Here is a 22,206-nt window from a genome sequence, read left to right on the forward strand (position 1 = left end):
TAGTGTTGTCCTTTCAAAAAAACTCTGTGCCAGGAGGAATCAGGAGACCTAGGTTGCAATTCTAGTTTTGATTCTAACTATAGGATTAAGAGGGTCATTCAAGACTTTGGGTACCATTTAACACCTCTGCCAATTGAAAGTATGGGACTACATTGTCTTGCTACAGTGCTTTCAAGTTTTCCTGATACCCATTTTAACCCAATTTCACCTAAAAAAGGGAAAGAAAGAAAAGAATAAGAAAGAGAAAAGAAAAGGCAGGGGAGTTTGATAGGATCACAGTTTAGTTGGGTGTTGATGCTTGATCATAATGTTGCCTCAGGAATGACACCCCTGGAAGTGACAAGTGCAAATTCCATTGTATCCATCTGACAGGCTCAGCCCACTGGGCTGGGCATCCCCCAGATCAGCACGTTGCCTGGGAAAAAAGTGTGTCTGATCTCAGAAGATGATTTTTGAAAACTGGAAACAATAGTTTTTTAAAAAAAATTTATATTTCTTTATTTTTTCTTCTTATTTTTTAACAATTTCAATGCAATGATGGAAACAATAGGTTTAAGGTCACTTGTTTTGTTCATCCTTTTTTGTCAAACAACCCACAATATTAGCCTGATCACAAATTGTTATTCTAAGTACTTTAAAACAGCACTTGAACTTCTGGGGAATTAGAACATTGGAAAAAATAAATTTTGTATCTCATTTGTTATACTAATTTTTTATCATTAAAAAAGGCCAGCTGCCTTTTGATATTCTAACTTCTACCAATAGAGAACACTGTTCTCTAGGCAAAACTGTAAGAAGTCTCGACACACTGAATTTTAAATACCTATCTTTACTACTACAATATAACAATTGTTGCTCTACATTTCAACATTATTATTATTATTATTATTTTTAGAGATAGGATCTCACTCTATCACCCAGGCTGGAGTGCAGTGGTGTAATCATATAGCTCACTGCAGTCTCAAACTTCTGGGCTCAAGTGATTCTCTTTCCTCAAACTGCTGAGTTGCTAGGACTACAGGTGTGTACCTCCATGCCCAGCTATTTAAAAAGTTTTAAGAGATATAGTCTTGGTATGTTGCCTAGGCCGGTCTGGAACTCCTGGCCTCAAGAGACTCTACTGCCTTGGCCTCACAAAATGCTGGAATTCAGGCATGAGTCATCGCAGCCAGCCATTTCAACATTATTAGTTTTATCCTAGAATTATTTATTGAATTATTTTAAAAAGTGCAATATATGTCCTTTGCTGGAAAAAAATTAGAAAATATAGTTAAGTAAAAAGAAGGTAGAAAACATCTATAACTCCTTCACCTGTCTAGAGACAACCACATTACCATGTTTCTCTCTTCTCATTGTACTTTTACATTCATTTACATAAAAGTGATCACACCGTACACACTATTCTTTATTACTTTTTTTCATATCAGTGTTTTACTAACATCTTTCTATGTCAGTACATACACATCTTCCCAGAGTTCTAGTTTTGGAGTGAAATAGTTGTATGTTTCAGGGGCACTTAACTTCTCTAAGTCTCAGCCTTATCATCTTTAAAATGAGAATTCCAATCATACCAACCTCAAAGCACTATTGAAAGGACTGAATGAGAGAATGCACTTAACTCCAAGTTTTGCTATGGTAATTCAATAAAGGTTAGTACAGTTGTCCCTTGGTATCTTTGGGAGATTGGTTGCAGGATCTCCAACCACCTCTCAACCCTGTTGAATGCTAAGTCCCTTATAAAAAATGGTGTAGTATTTGCATATAAACTTTGCATATCCTCCTGTATACTTCAAGTAATCTAGATTACTTATGATAATAAGTAAATTATGATAATGTAAATTCTATGTAAATAGTTATTATACTGAATTATTTGTATTTTTATTGTTGCATTGTATTACTTATTTTTTCCCAATATTTTTGATCTGTGGTTGGTTGAACTGCCCAAGACACAGGACCCATGGGTGTGGGACCCTTGCTTGAAAAGTGTCAATTGTAGGAATATTATTCATCTTGATGACTATATAATATTCCTGTATGTGAAAGCATCGTAATCTATTTAGCCATTACGTTATTGGTGGACATTCAGACCTCTTTTTTTTATATGTAATCATAAACACAAAATACTACACTCAACATCTTTTTACACAGAAAATTAGCAATATGTACATTTTTAAAGCATAAACTCTTATACAGTAAAATTGCTAGGGTATAGGGTATGTGCATTTTAAATGTACATATTGATAGATTTCTCTGTAAGGGATGCTGTAGCCACTTAAATTTCCTCTAACAATTTATTTTCTCTTAATTTTTGTTGTGGTGTTATTTGCTGTACAGAAATTTGTTATTATTTTGTCATAAAATTAAAGCTTCCAGAAATTTTTTTTATGGCTTCTGGCTTTTGTGTCATGCTAAGGCTAAATAAATATTCCTGTATATTTCTTTTTAGTGATTTCATTGTTTTAAAAAATGTCACATTTAAGTTGTTAATTCATAAAAATACATTTTTATGTATGGTTTGAGGCAGACAAAGATTAATGAAAATTTATATGATCTTTTTTCATGGTACTGGTGTGGCTTTATACATGTATGTATGAGGTATATCTACCTCAGCATGTAATACCTTAGGTAGTAATATTCTGAAGTTTGCTTTTTTTTTTCAGTCAGTGATATGTTTTGGAGATCTTTTTTGTACTCCATTATAGAGAGCTCTATCTCATCCTTTCCTACTTACGCATTAGAGTCATAATATGGTTCTTGCATAGTTTATTTGGATAGTCCCCTGTTGATGGTCATTTAGAGTTTCTGATTTTTAACTATTCCAACCACTGTTGTATCCTTGCATCTATCTTGTTATGAACATATGTTAGTGTTTCTTGGGGACACATGTAGAAGTGGAATTGTTGGGTCAATCGGCTATGTATGTCTTTTATTTATTTTAATAGACATTGCAAAATTGGTTTATAAATTGGCTTACAAATATTGTGTTCATACCAACAGTATATTAGAGCAACTCTGTTTATTTACAATCTCACTTTTATAATACCAAACTCCTAGAGTCTGTTTCCAGACTCTATTCTATTCTACTGATTTGTCTACTTACTAACACCTCACTGTTTTTGTAGAATTTAGAAAAATCCATGAACCAGTGTGAGTCCTAAAAGCCATGTAATAATTTCTACTTCTTCATACATAGATGTATAAGACAATTCCTTTTGTATAGTCAGCTCCAAAAATGGTTGAATGAACTTTTTGTGTACAGTTGTCTTCTCTCCTTTCCGCAAAGATGTTAGAGTTTTAAAAGAGTTACAAAGTTGTTAAGAGTTTTACATATTGGGGGGAATATTTTAAACTCTTTATTTAAAGACACAGCCACTATAACATTGATTGATGCAATGGAGACAATAATAGGGGAGAGTGTAAAAAATTTCTGTAAGTACCCTTTTGAAAGGAAATCTGCCAGTTCTGTAAGATGGGACAATAGATTGGTTATTAAGGTTTCTCAATTCTTTATGTGCTCCTGTGGTAGCTGTTATTTACCCTTTGATCCTCTGCCAGGGGGAAAACCTGAGGAATACTAGTAAAAACAAAGTCTCTTGTTATTGCTGCTGTTGCTTTGGCTATTTTCTTCCCCTTGATGTTTGGAGAGTGCTTTATGCTATAAGACACTACAATTTAAGAGTGAATATCATTAGAACGAGGGACTCAGAGGATATAAATTCCTAGAATATAAACTGTTTAATTACTGAAACTTTATGATATACTTTGCCATCTGGTAGAAAAAGTCCTTTCTCTTTTAACATTTTTTAACATTTTCTTTTTTAACATTTCTTGGGGACTATGATCACACATTTATTCTTCCAAATAAATTTGAAAATTAGTGTATAAAAGTTAAAAATGATACTAGGATTTTTATTTTGTTTGTGTTATATCTATACATGTACTTGGAAAGAATTACTCTGGTTATCATATTGAATCTTCTCAATCGAAAAAATAGTAGCCTCCATTTTTACAAATCTTTTGTGTTCTTTAGTAGAGTTCTAGAGCTGTCTTTACTCATGTCTTTCTACTTTCTTAAACTTGTTCTCTTCTCATTTTAAAAAAAGGTTTGATGGAAAATATTTATTTACTATAACAAATGTTCCCAAAGTCAAATGGTTTCATAGACACACACACCCCTCCCCACACACACAGTTTGTTGTTGTGCTAAGAAGTGCTAGCAAAGTGGTTGGAACTTATCTCACAGTTGTTGGGAGAAAGCAGTTTCTAGATCCTTCTGTCATTGGGGAAGTAGATCTCAAAATTCTCTGTCCTATAGGAACAGATATCATTTAACATCTTGGATCTGACCATATTTCACAGTCATTTATGGAAAAGTTCAATTATATGGAAAAAAATTTGGTTCTAAGTCACTTCTAAACAATAGACCATGTCTAATGACTTTTCTTTAATAAGACAAGGTTTGGAATAGAATTATTAATGTGGAATTTGCCACATTAAAAATATTCCCATGAAATCAATTAATTAATTTCTCAGTGTTACATTGTATCACCTATCATATAGTATAGAAGAGCAATAAATGTGGCTTGTGGGTGATGACACTATGAATGCTTTCATTTTCTTTATAATATTCTACGTTTTCTAAAATATTTCAAAAATAGTTTCAAAATGCCACAAGGACATGAATCTCTTTTATTCCACATTTCCTCCTTCTCCCCAAGGCATTTCTGGCTGAGAGGAGTCCTTAACGTTGCCAAATCTCAAGGTGGTTTTCCATGTATTTTTGACTTTGCTATAGTTTCTCATCATCCTGGGTAAAATTACACTGTTCATATTCTCTCTAGGGACCCACTCTGGAACTGCCACCCCAGACTCAATAAATTCTCATTCTAAGGATACGTAGAGAGTATGGTATAGTTCTGCCCAGAGCCCACAACCTGGATATCCAGAGTTGATTAAAACAACTTCATAGTGTTTTCCTGAGTACGGGCTGATTGCTTCTCTCCCCACTAGGATTGTTTGCAGCCTCGTAGGTACTGTCAGGCTGGGAGAGGCTGTCCTTGGGCTAGCCGTGTACTCCTTGAACTCTTGCCCAAACCTGTATGGTGGCATCACATACTTTATTTAACCACTTTGGTACTAGCGTCGACTATAGTCGATAGCCAAAGATGAATGCGCACAGCCAAGCGTTGACTTTAGCGTTAATAACAAAACTTCTACAACAGTAATCCCACTCGAGGCAATACAACCCTTGTACTACATCAGAAAATCTCATGTGTTTTAGAGAAAGACACTTTCCAGCACCTTACAATAGTAATAAAACAAAAAGGAAAAATCCATTAAGAAGATGTATTGTATGCTCAAAAATTAATAAAAGGCGTAGTACTAGATACTATTGTAAACAACGTAATGTTGGCCTATGTGTAGCCCCATGCTTCGAAATTTATCATACCAAAGAATAAAATTTATCATAATATTAAAAAACTTGTCTTATTTCTTTATGATAGGAATGAAATAAAACTATAATTTGGAATTGACTTTTCTAATTTTTCATTTATCAAAATAAAATTGTGAACATTTAAAAATAATGTAATGAAAACATATATGTATGTGTTACCTATTCTGATTTACATTACAAGTAAAGCTGCCTGTAAAGTACAACAAGCTTTCAGTGCTTTAGAGCTTTCCTCATCACACAAGAGCAAAACGGATTCGTCGTCAATGCACAGCACACACTATCGTGGGGACTATGAGTGCCAGCTGTGGGCAAGGTTTTGCAGCCAGTGAGCACCATTAAGTGTTAAACAGAATCAGAATTCATAGCAGGCTAAATATCACTGCAAAATGAGGCAAAACTAAAGCAAGTTAGAAACCCAAAGTAATGGTCAACAGAAAGGTCAGTGCTGAGAAGTCTAGCAACCCTCAAAGGTTCAGCTGGCTCTCATTTGAGGGTTCAGAGTCCCTCCTGGGAAGTCTTTAAGAATTAACATCTTTTTTAAAGAGGTGAGGAAGTTAAGATGAAATGTAAATAAGGGAAGAAAAACCAGAAGGTAAGGAGAATTAGGAACCAAATTTGATTTTTTTTTTGCCTCCTACAATAATTTCAAAATTGAGAATTACTATTTAGTTAATTTCAAGAATAATTCAAGTCTTAGAGATGTTAAGAAGGTACAGTTTCTCTTATTTTTTTATGGAGTTCAATTCAAGTTCTGTTAAATCTACAAAAATCAATGTGAAGTATATGCATTATGTGACAGTTCCATCTAAAGTATCTTGTAGAGAATATAGGGCAGATACAATGGAGCAGCCAAGCACATGTAATTTACCCAACAAATCTAAGCACTCCCACATTGATTTTTTGCAGTTTTCTAGCCCCCAGTCACTGAACAGAGAAAAAATGGCTCACTTTCATAGTATGAGATACTTAAGGCTACAAAATGTTCATCTTCATGCTCTTTAATTCAGGACTGTCTTTTTGTTGCCTTTCTTGATGGGCTTTTTTAGGTCATTTAAAAAATACTTGTCTTCTCTAAAATGTTATGACAAGAAAATAAAATGGTTTTGAAAATGTTCTGATTTGTTGATTAATTTTGCCCCTAAAATTATATTATGCTAGTGTTGTTTTTAATGTTTTACCTACTTCCAAAAGCAATTATCTTGAAATAACTATTAATAGAAAATTTTATATAACTGAAAAGACAGGCTTTCATATTGTATTAAAGTACCTAATTTAGTAACTAGAATAAAAGGGACACACGGAAACCATTTTTGAGACTGTAATTATAAGTTAAGTCACTATTAAAATGACATGCATATATATTTCCAGTTTAAAATAATTAAAGCTGTTTTCCCCCTTAAATGCTTTCAGTCACAAGATAAGACAGTTGTGAACTTGCGAGTTCATACAAACATAAAAATATTCCATGGGATTTACCTACTGTGTGTAATAAAAAAGGATCTGTCTGCATTATTGAGACTAGTGTAAACAAGTGACATTTGATTTCCTGCACCACACCACCTTCTCCAACTGCAGATTGGTTTGCATTTTAACCAGGGTAGTCGACTGTGAAATATGGTCAGATTAATATTTGAAAATCCAAATAATAGTAGAGTGGTGATACCTAAACACAACCAAGCCTTAGGGATGTTGAATGTCTCTAGCTGTAGCTGCCCCCTCGTATTTTATTTACTCATAAGTATCATTAATACCAAAGATATATAACCTTTGGTGCCAATATGTCACTCTCTCTCTTCAAGTCTTTAGTAGTTGCATGCTTATCTATTTCAGTCAAATGTATTTCTTATCAAAAAAAGAGTGAGAGACCTGACAATACAGTGTTATCGAATTTTTTCAGCTGAGACCCCCATGCCATTCAGCATTCAGACATGCTTGTGCTTGATTGATGGATGGGTTTGTGACAAATAAAACTAGGATCAACAGCTTTGCACCTTTTCCCCCATCAGAGACCAGAGGAAAGCATAACTCTATAACAATAGTGGGATTAGGGATGCATTAGCTCTCCATCGACCAAAACCATCCATTCCCATCAATACTTTGCACGTAATAACCTGAAGCTATGATAAGGAAACAAAAGAAGGAGAAAAGGGACAGGAGAAAACAAATCAATAAAAGAAGGGAATGTCTGAAAGATGTGCTGTCCAAATGAAGATTTTTTTTTTCTGCATTGCTGGGCTAATGTCCCTGAATGTGGAAACAATACCTCACCCACAGTTTTGATGGGGGAAGCAGATTGACAGATTGTTTAAACATTGTTTAAAACAGGTTTGGCATCTGCAGATTGATATTTAGACTAGGTTTGTTTTTTTTTGCAGGCCAAAAGATGTGTTATAATGTTTACTGTTAACCTGTGTCTCTAAATTGCTCTTAAAGAAAAAGAATGTTTTCACCTGAATGATTCAGATTTTGCCAGGCCAATTCTGGGATAATTAGAACACTCTCCTGTGTAGACACAGTTTTAATGTCTAAATCCTTAGGACAGACACAAACATTCACTTAAATATGGGTTAGTTTGAAGAATCATAATGGACTAGTTTACTAAGATACACACAAAGCATATTTTTCTCTCTTATTAGAAAGTGACTGACACTTCATGTATGAAAACCTATACCTGTACTGGAAGAGTCTACTTTTCTAGGTAGATCTTTTTGGTAAAACCTTTCTACAGAAAAATGTATCTTCATTCTCCATTCGTAGGATATTTTGATGATAATTTCATCATTTTCTCTACAAACAATGGACCGTTAAGCTTATTTATTCAGGTTTTTTGTTCCTTTTCTTTAGAGAGCTTTTGATTTTTGCATTACCTATCATATGTGTCCTAATATACAATTTATTCTAATTGGCCATTGAATGGGCCAATATGGTTTTCTCCTGGTGAGGATGTACATTAGTGATATTTGTTCTCCTTTGAAGAAGAGGTGTGAAGAAAGGAAAAACCCAATTTCTAATTGTGGAGCCACTGATCTTGGGAAAGGCACTTCATCATTTTGTTTCAGTCTCTACACTTAGAATAAGAAGAGAATTATATTGTCTAATTCATCATTATCATCATCATCACCATCATTATTAATATTATCATTATTCTTCATTGACATGCTGTAGTACTTCATTTCCTAGTTAAAGTTTGCAAAATGTTGAGGAGAAAAAAGCCATTTAGTTCCAATTTCTTTTTTAGTTCTATGAGAAGATGGAAGAGGGCCTTCCCTTTAAGTAAATGTAGTAAGAAATTAGAGAGGTTGCCCTATCTCTAAACAAATGTGTAGAAGATTCTTAGGATAGCAGAGTGGCTTTGAAACTATAGACCAGAGAATTTAAGAGATTAAAAGAGTTTCCACATTAAAAACAATTTAGGGATGCTTTATTGTTTTATTTGTGGAATGAATTCTACTTTTATTACCTGCACTCAAATCTTATTTCAGGCCATACAAAATCAAGCATATGTGGTTATGAAGTAAAAAGGCAGATGCTGGCTTGTATTATTGAAGGTCATGGATGTATTAGGAAATGCAGTAGTGTTTCTATAGTTACAAAGAGAGCAATTACATTTTAATTATGATTTTACAAGTATTCTTTGGGCATAAAAATAGTTAAAATATGAAAGCCACATACATCTGACATTTCAGGTCATACAGCATTTCATATATATCAGCATAGCTGGTACTTGCTCTAAAATCTGTCTGAATTGAAAATCTTAAAGTAATAAACCTGATTAAAGGCATATGGTCAACTATTTGATCTGAAATTTGACTTATTTTAAAATTGGTATAATCCAGTGGGTATTTTCATTTAGGTTTAAATACAAGGCCAATCTTAGGGCACTCCAAACAAGTGTTTTCATGGGACACCTCTGTTGAAGTTGAATGAACCCTCAACATTCAATACCAATATACATGAGTGGGTCCATTTCATGTTCAATAAGACCACTCACTACTTGAATATCTTTTCCCTTAAAATTTAAAGCAGATGCTGGCCTCTGATTCTGCCTACCTTTATAACCATGTGGAGGAAGAGTTCTAGGATTCCAGAAGCCTAGCATTTTAATATAAAATGACATTAATAAGCTCCATCTATGTTTTAATATAAATGGGAGCATGACATACTATTGCAAACATATAGTATGTGACTGATTGATACTTTTTCTTTATTGCACAGCCAACCTTCAAGCTTTCTGCGAAAGCTTTTTAAAGTGCTCTTACATATACACCCCTATACAGAACACTCTAATTTGATTCCATTTAATTTTCCATAAGTGAAGATGCACGATTCTCATATTCATGGATATGGACTCAAGCAGAACAAAACAATTTCTCCTACATGGCAGGTGTCCATATAAATCTTTGATGATGCTTGAATATATGTTATATGTTATCTGTTTCCTTTGTGTGTGTATCTTCTAGGACAGTGTAAGTCTCTGGAAACAATGCTTGTGTTTTGTCCAGGACTCACTGTATGCAACCTAATATAGTGCCTGTAGGTGCTCTAGAAATATTAATCACGTGGAAAGGAATATATACATGTATTCATGAGAATAAATATAGATACATTTCTAAAGAAATCACAAAATAATAAACAATTCTTAATGCTTTGGACACATTTGTACTAAAAATCACAGTTTGCAGCATCATGTTAACTGGAAAAGTTTATTCCTCTGTCATTCTAGAACTCAATGGCCCAAAGACACAGTGTGTGATAATTACTAGAGTCACCATTAAAAATTTTACATCAGCTTGCTTAATTGAAATTGTGTAAACTGAGATAGAGTCATTGCAGATGTAATTAGTTAAGTTAGGATGAGCTCTTACTGGAGTAGGGTGGGCCCCTATTCCAACAGTACTGGTATCCTTCTCAAAAGGGGAAATTTGGACAGACACACAAGAAGAATGTCATGTGAAGATGAAGCAGAGATTGCAGAGATGCAGCCAAGGAATGCCACCGATTGCCAGTAAACCACCAGAAGCTACAAGAGAGGCATGGAACAGATCCTTGCAGCCCTTAGAAGGAACCAACCCTGCCAACACCTCAATCTCAGATTTCTAGGCTCCAGAACTGTGAGACAATAAATTTTTGTGGTTTAAGACACCCAGCTTGTGCTACTTTGTCACAGCTGCCCTGCCACACTAGGTGATATACAATATATATTGTATAACCCACAAAGTCTATAATATTTACTATCTGGCTATTTACAGAAAAAGTTTGCCAACTCCTACCGTAAGGCTCTGGTTTATGACCTTAGTTGAATTAGTCAGTAAGAATTATTCACAAGTAACTTAATGGTGAGATACAGATCACTCTTTCTGAGGTCTCTCTGTTATCTTCAGAAAAGAGTAGAAATGATGCTTATTGATTTGACTTATAGACATGTTTTAAAACACAAATACATGTAAGTCTCTTTATATAAATGTCTATGAAGTATTTACAGAAAATAGTGAAAAAACTGACTAAAGGATTAAAAATTAATTTAGCCTGAATCTGTGAAATAGCAAGGTCAAAATGGTCATTTGACCAAATTTAGACTTTTCAAATCTGACTGCTGTCCAACTCAGCTGTTTGTTAAGGCCCAACTTTGATTTTAGCAAAACACTGCCTATTAGTTTGAAATTCTGTAATGATCAAAGAAATTTTTATGAGAAATTTCAATGATTCATTTGTCAGTGGAACACAAACATCTGCTTTACATTTCCCTTGAAATGTGCATGCAGTTAGAATTAAAGGGCTGGTTGCTTGAGGAAGGTCATCATTTGGCAAGAGGATGCTTAGTTTTGATGATTCCATTCCTATTTGGAAAGCAAATGGAGACATTTTGCCTACCTCAAAAAACATCTCGATCCTTTATATTGTGATTAATAGGCAAAAAGGAAAAGCCAATTATGGATTCTAAGGGGAAAAATTGCTAAATGCTTAAGAATTAAAATACTTCATATAATTCAAAATTTTTTCTCTGAAGGAATACTTATTTTCACACATTTTCTTGATCCATGACCCATGAATAAAATGTCAAAAGGGCTGGGAAAGATTCCTGGAGTGTTCTTGCAACCTTGATAAAGAGCCCATGTGGCATTGAGGAGCAGGTGTTCTCTAAACCCTTGCTCTTCCAGGTGTGGTCTGCAGACCAGCCACCTCAGCCTCACCTGAGAGCCTGCCGGAAATGCAGAACCTCAAGTTGGACCTGATGGATAAGAATCTCCATTTGAACAAGATTTCTTGGTGATTCATAAGCACATTAAAGTTTGAGAATACACAACTATTATGTACCCATAATAATTAAAAATAAAACACTTTTAAGAAAAGTTTGAGAAGCACTGGTCTGTGTTTCGTAACTGCTGAGACATGGACTAGTGAGAGCAATTTTAGCCATGTTATGCTAGTTCTTTCCTATCCTACTGAGTGGGAATAGTGGCTGTAAGCTTGGCTCTTCTTTCCCTCTTGCCCTTTCCCTCATTCTTGAGGTCTTTGCTAGAGAATGGAGCTCTTAGCATGTGCCAGTCCCTTTTCTAAGTGCTTTACATACATTATATTAAATTATTTAATCTTTGAAACAGGTTATGAGGTAGCACTATTCACCTCCTCATTTGACAGAGGTATATAGGAGTAACTTGCCCAAACTTAGTATGTTCATGATGAAGCCTAGATTCAAACAAACTTACTCTGGCTAGGAGCCCATACTCTTAACCATTAACCACTCTACTTTATTGCCTTTCAGTATCATGTGGATTGCAAACGCCCTGTTCAAAGTAGTCCTCATGAAAGTTAATGATAAGGAAAAAATAATTTCATAGAATTGACAAAGGAGTCTCAAATATATTTAAAGTAGGAGAGGCATCTTGGGTCATGAACTATTTTTTTATTTTTCTTTAATTATTTTTTTTTTTGAGGCAAAGTCTCACTTTCTTGTCCAGGCTAGAGTGAGTGCAGTGTCGTCAGCCTAGCTCACAGCAACCTCAATCTCCTGGGCTCAAGCAATCCTACTGCATCAGCCTCCCGAGTAGCTGGAACTACAGGCATGTGCCACCCTGCCCGGCTAATTTTTTCTATATATATATTAGTTGGCCAATTAATTTCTTTCTATTTATAGTAGAGACTGTGTCTCGCTCTTGCTCAGGCTGGTTCCGAACTGCTAATCTTGAGCAATCCGCTTGCCTCGGCCTCCCAGAGTGCTAGGATTACAGGCATGAGCCACCATGCCCGGCCACGGACTATTTCTTATACCTGCTCAAATCATTAGGTAGAATCCTCACATGTGTTAGAAATAGAGGCAGAGACTGGAACTTACAGAGTTTATGCTGCTCACAATTCTAAATAAATTTATTTTGACAGATTGGAAAAACCTAATCTTATATTCACTTCAGTTTTGCTGCTGCAGACGTAGTTCTGTTTTAATACTGTTCCTGTAAAATGCTAAGCTCCAAATCCCTTGGTTTGTTTGGATATATTTGGATGCCCTGAGGGCACTTTGTGGCATGGTACCCAGAGTTCATTTCATGGGACTGTTCCGTGGGACCAGTTCCCACCATATTCTAAGCCTGCGTGGCTACAAAGGATCCAAGACTACATCTGGACCATTTTTCGGTACACAGGGGAAGGCAGCTGTCAGATTGTCAAGTGAAGGAGCTGTGGTCTTGGTTTAATCAGCTTTCTTCATCCAAATTCTTAATTTACTCAGTAAAATCATTCTATCCTGTATGTGCCCCAAATGAATGAGACGTATGGACTCACATATATGTAGATGGAAATTTATCTACATACTCATAGCATCTCTCAGCAAAATGAATTCAAACATTAGCAAATAGATAGGGGTATATTTGTGTGTGTTTGGGAGAGGTTCACTAAAAATACATTGTACCTAGACTGACCCTGAATTTAGCTTTTGACCATGTGGGAAGTACGGGGAGGGGAATTGCTTAAGGTGGTAAATGGATCTAATTCCCGTCCCCCTGAGCAAGATAAACTTCCTGTGTATTCCCCGAAATCTAGTGGTTCTTAGCACAATTCAGCATCACTAAGAGATGTGAACTGCTGCCATACAACAAAGAACGTTACATTTGGACTCTGAAGACCCAATCTCAGTAACATCATTTCTTAGTTAACTATGGAAGCTTGGGCAAGTTACTTTAACCCTACTGGAAACTGAAGTTAATGATTCTTACCTAAGGATCCTTGTGAAAATAAAATGAGGTCACTTATATGAAAGCCCTAGTATGATGCCTGCTACATTTGAAATTTCAATATGTATTCATTTTTTTCCTTTCTTACAGCTGCTATCTTGGGACATGCTCTTCTTTAAGTATAAATTCACACGACTGGTGATTCTTTTCTCTGTCTTCTATCACTTTATTGCAGCTCCTTAAAATCCTGGCTTTGGACAGGGCATGGTGGCTTACTCCTATAATCCTAGCACTATGGGAGGCCAGGGCAGGAGGATCACTTGAGGTCAGGAGTTTGAGACCAGCCTGAGCAACAGCGAGACTCTGTCTCTAAAAAAAATAGAAAAACTAGTTGGGCATGGTGGCATGTGCTTGTGGTCCCAGCTACTTGGGTGGCTGAGGCAGGAGAATTGCTTGAGCCCAGGAGTTTGAGGTTGCAGTGAGATATGATGACACCACTGTACTCTAGCCCAGGTGATAGAGTGAGACATTGACTCTAACAAAAAAAGTCCTAGCTTTGGTTTTGCTTACCCAGCTCCTGTGGTATGATGCTACAGTCATGTCTCAGAGCCAAGAGTCTTGCCTGCTCTAAGTCCTGCACCCAGACGGGCTTAGGCAGGAGCTAAAGAGTCAGCAGACAGTCACACTGATAGGGACCAAAGAATTTAGGTGCTAATGACTTGGGTCCTGTGTATGCATGTGTTTTAGGGAGAGACTATTGATTATTAGTAATAATACATAACAATTGTATGAAGTACTTACCACATGCTAAGTGTTTCACATTCCTTTCCTCATTTAATCCTTACACCAACTCAGCAAGATAGGCATTATTATTTCTACTTTGCAGATGAGAAAGCTGAGGCTCAGGGAAGATGAGTAACTTGCCCCAAGTTACACAGTTGGGAAGTGGGTGTGGAAGAGAAAATGCTAGTCATCACATTTTTTTTTCTCTTTCTGGGCACTTAGGAAGATGATTTTCCCCAGCCTCCCTTGTGATTGATTGGGCCTTGTGATTGTGTGTTAGTCGTTGGAATTGGATAGAAGTTTCATAAGCCATTTCCAGGACTGACTCTTAAAAGAATCCCTTCAGTCTCTGCTTTCCCACTAGGGTGACCTTGAAAGACATATATTACATGGCAGAGCTACAGGATAAAGAGGACTACCCAGCCCTTATGACTTAAGCAAGAACAAATCTTATCAGATATTTAGGTGCTAGATGAGTGACAGAACTGGGCTTTGGAGCCAAATTGTTTGAACATTTCAACACACTGTGCTATAGTCTCTTGATATTGACATTGATGATTGACATTAGAGAGCAAATAAAATGTGAACAAAGAGAGAAAAGAAAAACTAAAATGTGCTTTGGTTATGAAAAAATAATACTGATTGCAATTGTTCAGGTGAATTACCATGTAATTACCACTCAAAAAAATAACGATTAACTATAGGTAAACTTTATTTCAATTTGGAGCTGATATGCAAAAGGTGTGATCAATAAGTTAAAAGCTACATCCAACTTCAATGCTTAGAGACACATACTAGTTGGACATAATCTAGCACAGTAGTCATGTTTACAACCTTAAAAAAAACTAGAACAATATGCCCTAGAAGTGAACATATGCTAGAAGGAGGCCCTTCCAAAAATACAAATCATAATGGCCTTTTCTTAGGGTACAGGTTGACCTATATTAGCTGAATTTTACTCCATAACAAGATAATACAGACACTCTAGAGATCTGGAAGCAACCTCAGACTTATCTGATATTTTTCAGTTGCATATTTACTGCTAGATAGACCAGTTTTACAGCTATGTCTCACGATCACAAATATCTCAAAGGTACTGTTTATAGATTTTATATTTTATACATGCCTCTCATGACCAGAATTATAGTACTCACCTGCTTAAAAAGCAAATTTATTAGAATATTATCTTTCGCTACCAGAAAACTCAGACCATCTTAAAGAACTCAAACACATGAAGGGTGTATTTCCTTTAATAATAGCAAACTTATATAGCACCTTTTACGTATAAGTGCTTTAAGTATATTAGATCATGTAATTAGTAATTATCACAATGACACTATGAGGAAGTGGAGGCCACAGAGATGTTAAGCAATTTGTTCAAAGTTACACAGCTTGTAAGGGAAAAAGTCAAGATTTGAACCCAATCAATTTGCCTCCAAAATCTATGCTCTTTAACCACTCTTTGCAGACAACAGTTGCCTCTCAACGCTTCTAGAGTGCTTACTATGCTCACTACTTGCGCTTTTCCTTTGTCTGCAGACAATTCAATCTGACAAATCACTGTGAACTTTCACAAAACCTTTATTTTGACCATGTTTTATATTTAAACCCTTAGTGTCAATATCTTGCTGCCAAAGAAATTAGAGGAAATTTGATGAACTAAAATTGGCAGACTGTTCTGACATAGGATTTTGCAAAGAAATTTACTTCAAGTGTTGGAAAACATAAATTATGACTAACAAGATAGGAAAATGCCAGATTTTACAAAAATTATACTGTACAATATTAATGGGGATTATTTACTGAGAGTCTTCTGTGGACTAGGTTTTACAGGGCATAAAGTTTTACATCATTATTTGTAACTAAAAAACAAAAACTCTATGAGGTACATGTCAATTGTTTAATTGAATCTCAAATGCCATAGGTTATATTAATAAATTGCACAACTAATTTACGTACTAGAAAGCAAAAAATGTTTCCAGTTAAACTAAGACAAGCCATCAGTTGTAAGATGCATTATGATATCAGAGATGTTAAAATGTGAAAAAATGCATTTTAACATTGATGAAATATGGAATCATCCCCATATTACAGATGAAGAAATAGACTTCATAAAGTTAAATTGCCCAACATCACATGGTTAATAAGTGGTAGACTCAGAGCTCATATCTAGGTGGGTCTGACATGAACCCCATGCTATTAATCATTTTATGGAGTGTCTCAGTCTGTGTTTATAATGCAGAAAGTGAAATTAAATATCTCTTCATTGTCGATAAATTGATCATCAGTATACTGCAGACCGATAACTTAAATCCCATGGTGATTCTTTAAGATTTGATTATCCAATAAGATGGTTTACGCTGGCCAAATAGGCCTAAACAAAGAAACCAATCTTTACTGCATTTTCAGCTATGTAGAGAGCTTCAACATTTAACTTTCAAGTGATGGTTTCTGTCTCTTGTCCTGAAATCATTCCTCATTTTAGCTTATAATAAAAAAGAACATTTTTTTTTCATATGAAACAAGATCTTTGTTTCTGAAGACATTGCTTGGCCTGCTGTTCAGCTCACAAACAAGACACAATTTCTTCAATGTTTAATAACTCAAGATGTTTCATAACTATGTCGTGGTTTGAGATTTGAGAACAAGCAAACAAGACCACACGAAGCTTAAAGAAGCACAAAGTAATTTCATAAAAATATTTTTAGCAATAAAGACCCACAGTACAGGAAAATAGAAAATACATACATATTCGACTCAGAATTCCAGTTTTTTTTTTTTCCAGGAGGCGACAGCAGCTTTAAGCATTGCCTTCTCTTTAAACATTGTGTAGCACTATACATGCACAGTATACAACTTTAGTTCCTATTCTAAAAGCACTATGAGCCATTGTTTTATGATGGTCCCTTGAGGCTAAGGAAGAATGTTATTGGTAGTCTGAAAGAATAGGTTTTAACACAGGCATTTAATTTTCTTTCCATATACTCCCTGATTAAAACAAGGTTTGCCCCATTTTCCATTTTTCTTTTAAAAACTCTCTTTACCCACATCAACAAAACAGCATACTGACTATAGCTGTGACATTGGCTCTGACTGTCCTAAGTTTAGATGCAACTTGGATTCATCTCTCCCACTGTGTTGAGGCACTGAGTAAACTGTGGTTACATTGGCAACATTTAACTTACAGTTTTAAAAAAATTTAGTTTTGTTTCCCCAAGACTAGTAATACAGTTTATTAAATATCATTATTTAAAAATTAGTTGATAAGAATTTTTTTTAAAAAAATGCACTGCTCCTTAGCAATTACTGAAATAAATAAAACATTTAAATTATCAAGGATAAATATATATAAATTCAACTTATAAAAGTAGGGCTGTTTGGAGTGTTTAGACTTATCCCCCTCACCCATGATAATATTATTAGTGTTTTGAGGCTATAAAAATAAAATGCCATTTATTTCTATAAATATTTTTCTATTTTATATTTTTCTCTGATTATTTAAAAAAATCCAAAAAAGTAAAAAGAAAAAAATCCCCAATCCAACTTCTGCGATTACCATAGTTTGGAGAGGTTAAGGAAACCATTTGAGAGCGGCCATTTAGATTCAAACCCAGGTTTAACTATAAACCACATTCTTTTTTAAAACCAACGATGTTACTTTTCATTATCACTTTATACTCAGAGCTAGATCATCAAATGTGCTTTGATTTCAAGAGGGCTGAATATGGAATATTCTGATAAGACTTAACACTGACATAAACATAATCAGAAAAGAAAATGTTAAAATGCTCACACAAATTGGAAGTCTGGGATTGGGTCCAGTTGTTAACACAACTAGAATGAATGTCTGAGTTGTGACAGGATTAAACAGTCAGCTCTAATCCATTTAATTTCACTGACATGAGCCCTTCCTTCTTCCTATGTGCGAATACCATGTGATGTGTTTTTTACACAAAATTTCTTCCCAGTATCTATCTGCAAGTTAGGTGTTATTGGCATCCGCTTTAAAGATGAGAGAAGTCTGTTCAGATGGGTTAGAAGACTCATCCAAGGCAACCAAACTGGCAAGGTCCGTGGGCCTCAGAGCTGTGTTCTCACCACTGTGCTATCACAACAATACCTGGATCCCCGTCCTCCTCAAACTTTGACAGTAGTAGGAGACGAGACAGCTACAGACACAGCTAGAACATAAGATAGAATATAAAAGAAACCATCTTGGGATATAATATAAACAGGCTGTTAAAAGGATTCAAGTATCAAAGAGACTAATCTAGACATGTGGGGGTTTTGGGGAGTGGGAGAGAGTGGATAGCAGGAAAAATGCTTCCAGTTGGATCCTGGATGAAAGGAGGGATGTAAAGGAGGGATGGGATTTCTAAAGATAGGAGGAAGGGTTGGGTGGGACAAAGGAGACTCAGAAAGAGGAAGTGGGAAGCCAGTGTGTTGGTTACATGTAAGGTCTAAGTAGGAAGTAGGGAGAGATGAAGCTAGCAAGAGGACTTGTGGTCATCATGGCGAAGGTATGAGACTCAAGGGGAGGAGTTCGTCAGTATTTCACCAGGCAGTGAGGCTCACAGCAAAGTTCTGAGTAGGGGGAGACGATGGGAGGATTAGTCAGGTGGTAGTGTGGAGTCACCAAAGTCAATTCCCTACCTGCCAGTTTGGCTTTCAGTGAGTAAGATATGTATTATTATACTCATTTTAAGTCTGAAAAAACTAAGGCTCAGAGGGTCTAAAGTAGCTTGCCCAAAGTCATAGTTAGTAAACAGAAGAGCTAGGATTTGAGCCAAGTGTCTCTAGCTTTAAAGCTGTGCTCTGTGCACTAGACCTAACTACTCCAATTGAGGTCTCCCGACTGGCAGCACTGGCCCCCACGTCACCTGGGAGCTAATGAGAAGTGCAGAACTATTCAATCAGAATCTGCATTTTCACAGGGTCCTCTACGCACATTAAAGTTTGAGGAGCACTACACTAGGCTACCTTTTCTTCCTTATAATGACTTACATAATTGCTGGAAAGATCATTTAACTGACAACAAATCCAGCGGTTTGGGGAGCACGTTAGGTAGATTCCTCACACAAAAGGTAAAACTTAACTACAAAAAGACACCCTTCTGGATTTTGTTCCCCTAGAAAGGCAAAAACTGAAATTGTAACTTATCTGTGTAGCTTTAGGCAAGTCACTTAACCTTTCTGAATTTCAGTTTCCTTATCTGCATAATATTGTATAAAGAGAACTCATTATAAACACAGAAGACACTGCTATTGAGAGACATGGCTACAAAGTACCTTAAATATCTATAAAAAACAAAGAGAAAGGAAAAAAGGAAAGAAAAAAGGCAGGCAGAAAGACAGAAAGGAAGAAAAGAAAGAAGGAAAGAAACAAGTGAAAAGAAAGGCAGGACAATACAATATATGAAAGTTAGCTGAGGAAAAACCAGCCTTATTGAAGCAGGGGCATGAAGAACTAAAGCGTAAAAGCCCTAAGGAGTAAAGAGGTCCAGGAAAGCTAATGTCTGATTCATGTAGGTGTTTTGAAAATACAGAGACCGCATTACACATGCACGTGGGAAGAGTAATGAGGGCCTGTGTGGTCTTGGCCCAAAGTAGCAGACTCAAGATCGCTAAAGCTACAAAAAATTAAACAAAAAAAAGTTATATAGTAATTAAAGGAATAAAAAGCAGCTCACTTGAGAAAAAATTTTAGTATAGATGTTTAATCTTGGAGCAGAGAAGCCTACATAATGAGTTAATAATGGGACATTTGTTACCAATTTATTGCAGTTACCACAGAAAATTAAGATACATTAACTGATTTCAAGCAAGAGATTCTTTAGTTAGCCAAGGCAATGAGGGAGGTTAGACACTGAACAAATTAAAGAGAGATTAGGATACCTCATCCCTAATTCTTTTGACATAGATTTATCGAGGGTTTACTATTTGCCAAGAATTGTTCTAAAGCTACAAAGTGCATAAAACACAGTTATTGCTCTCAGTTAGCTAATAATTCAGCAGAGAAAAAGACACAAGTTATTGTAATGCAGAGTAAAAAGTGAAAATTTTTATAAAATAGTTATAAATAAGAAAAGATAAAAATTCAGAGGCAAGAAAGTGTTCACTTCAATGTAAGAGGAATTAAGAAAGACTCCCTGGATTAGGTAGACTACATATTTTTAAGCTTTTTTTTCTTTAGTCTTCTAAGAATCAAGGACCAGGACTAAATCATCTGCTGAGATTTTTTTTTCTTTGTCTATAATGCTGTGATTATAATTATCACGATATCAAATAATCGATTGAATTTTAATATACCTGGGACCAAGGAAAAACTAAAATTAGGCAGCAATAACTCTGATGTTATTTTGGCATCACTTACTTAACCATGGCAACCCATGTCCACATCATATTTAAAAAGTTAAAAAAAAGAAAAAATATAACTCAATTGGTTTTAATTCAAACAACTAGACAATTTATTGAAACACTAGCAACAACTGACTCTTTGTTGATTTGTTGGCCCCATGCCAACACAAACATATGAAGACAATGTAGATGTACAGGAAACTGATCAATCATCCATCACCTTTCTCCTAACCCCTGTGAAATTAACAAAATATTTCCGAGGCAAGGAAGGGGAAGTAATAGGTGTATTAATAGTATGTATTGCATGTGCAGTTTGTATGGATGAAACAGTTAAAATTTTCTATATTAGCCATCAGGAAAAATATGGAAAAAGTATCCTTTCCACATGTTTAAAAGCTTTGCCTCAGTAAGAATCAAGTAGATCATACTTAAAGAGTTATATGACATCTGGTAATCAATTATCTCATTTCAAGAATTAAAAACTTTATAGATTGGACAAGAAGAGAATAATGACAATCAGAAAATATGTAAAATTTCTTTTATTTTTGTTATTACTCTAAGGCTAAGCAATACTCCTTAGGAAGATTTTAGGAGAATTTAGTAATATTCGAAATATTAAAAATATCTAGATGGGGGAAAATGTTTAAAGTTTATTAATGGATAGAATGCAACACAGTACTAACCAACAATTTTTTTAAAAAGCAATTTCACACATCTGATATATAAACTGAATTTTTTGGAGGGGTGTCAACACATGCACAAGCTCTGGGTTTGCTGAACTTCTGAAGGACATGTGCCTGTAATTGGCCTTTCTCATTTCTGTCTTGTTAACAAGTATATAAATAAGAGAAGGCTTCAGTAATTGGCTCAGAGTTACTAATGAATTAATTAACTTCAGTCTATTTTACCTAACCTTTAATAATAAGAGTCTTTTTTTTTTGGCGGGGGGGTGTATAGAAATAGGTCTGACAGACTGAAAAAACAGACATGCAGCAAAGCTCTTGAAAATTAATGAGAAACGAGGAAAGAATCAATGTACATTCTGCTTGCAGAGAACTGACACAAAAAAGACACAATAAACCATGAACAAACACAGTCAGTTTAAAAAATAGGTTAGAAAAAGTGGGCAAATTCAATTATAGAAGTAATTAGAAGATATAGGGCAAGCTGCCTTTTGGGACTGTGCCAGAAAACATGAATTAATATGAGTGAATAGAAAAAGCCCATGTAGTAATTAAGAAGCAATCACCTATGGCAATGAGTACCTGAAAACAGGCTGCAAACTATTAATTCAGTGATCAAAAATATTTTTAGATGATTAATATGGCAAATTTATTTTAAAAGACTAATTTCTGGAAAGATATCAAGACAATAGCACACTATTTGTTCCTCTGGCATTTATATAGCTAATTAAATTTTATAATTTGCAACAACAGCCATTATTATC

General features: G+C 35.3%; 1 long non-coding RNA gene across 2 annotated transcripts in view; it reads right to left on the reverse strand.

Moving 5' to 3' along the window:
- Positions 1-22,206, reverse strand: part of LOC142871376 (uncharacterized) — a 123,875-nt gene that overhangs the window by 86,023 nt on the left and 15,646 nt on the right. The window lies entirely within an intron of this gene.

This window comes from Microcebus murinus, chromosome 1, assembly GCF_040939455.1.
Source record: "Microcebus murinus isolate Inina chromosome 1, M.murinus_Inina_mat1.0, whole genome shotgun sequence".
Taxonomy (NCBI): Eukaryota; Metazoa; Chordata; class Mammalia; order Primates; family Cheirogaleidae; genus Microcebus; species Microcebus murinus.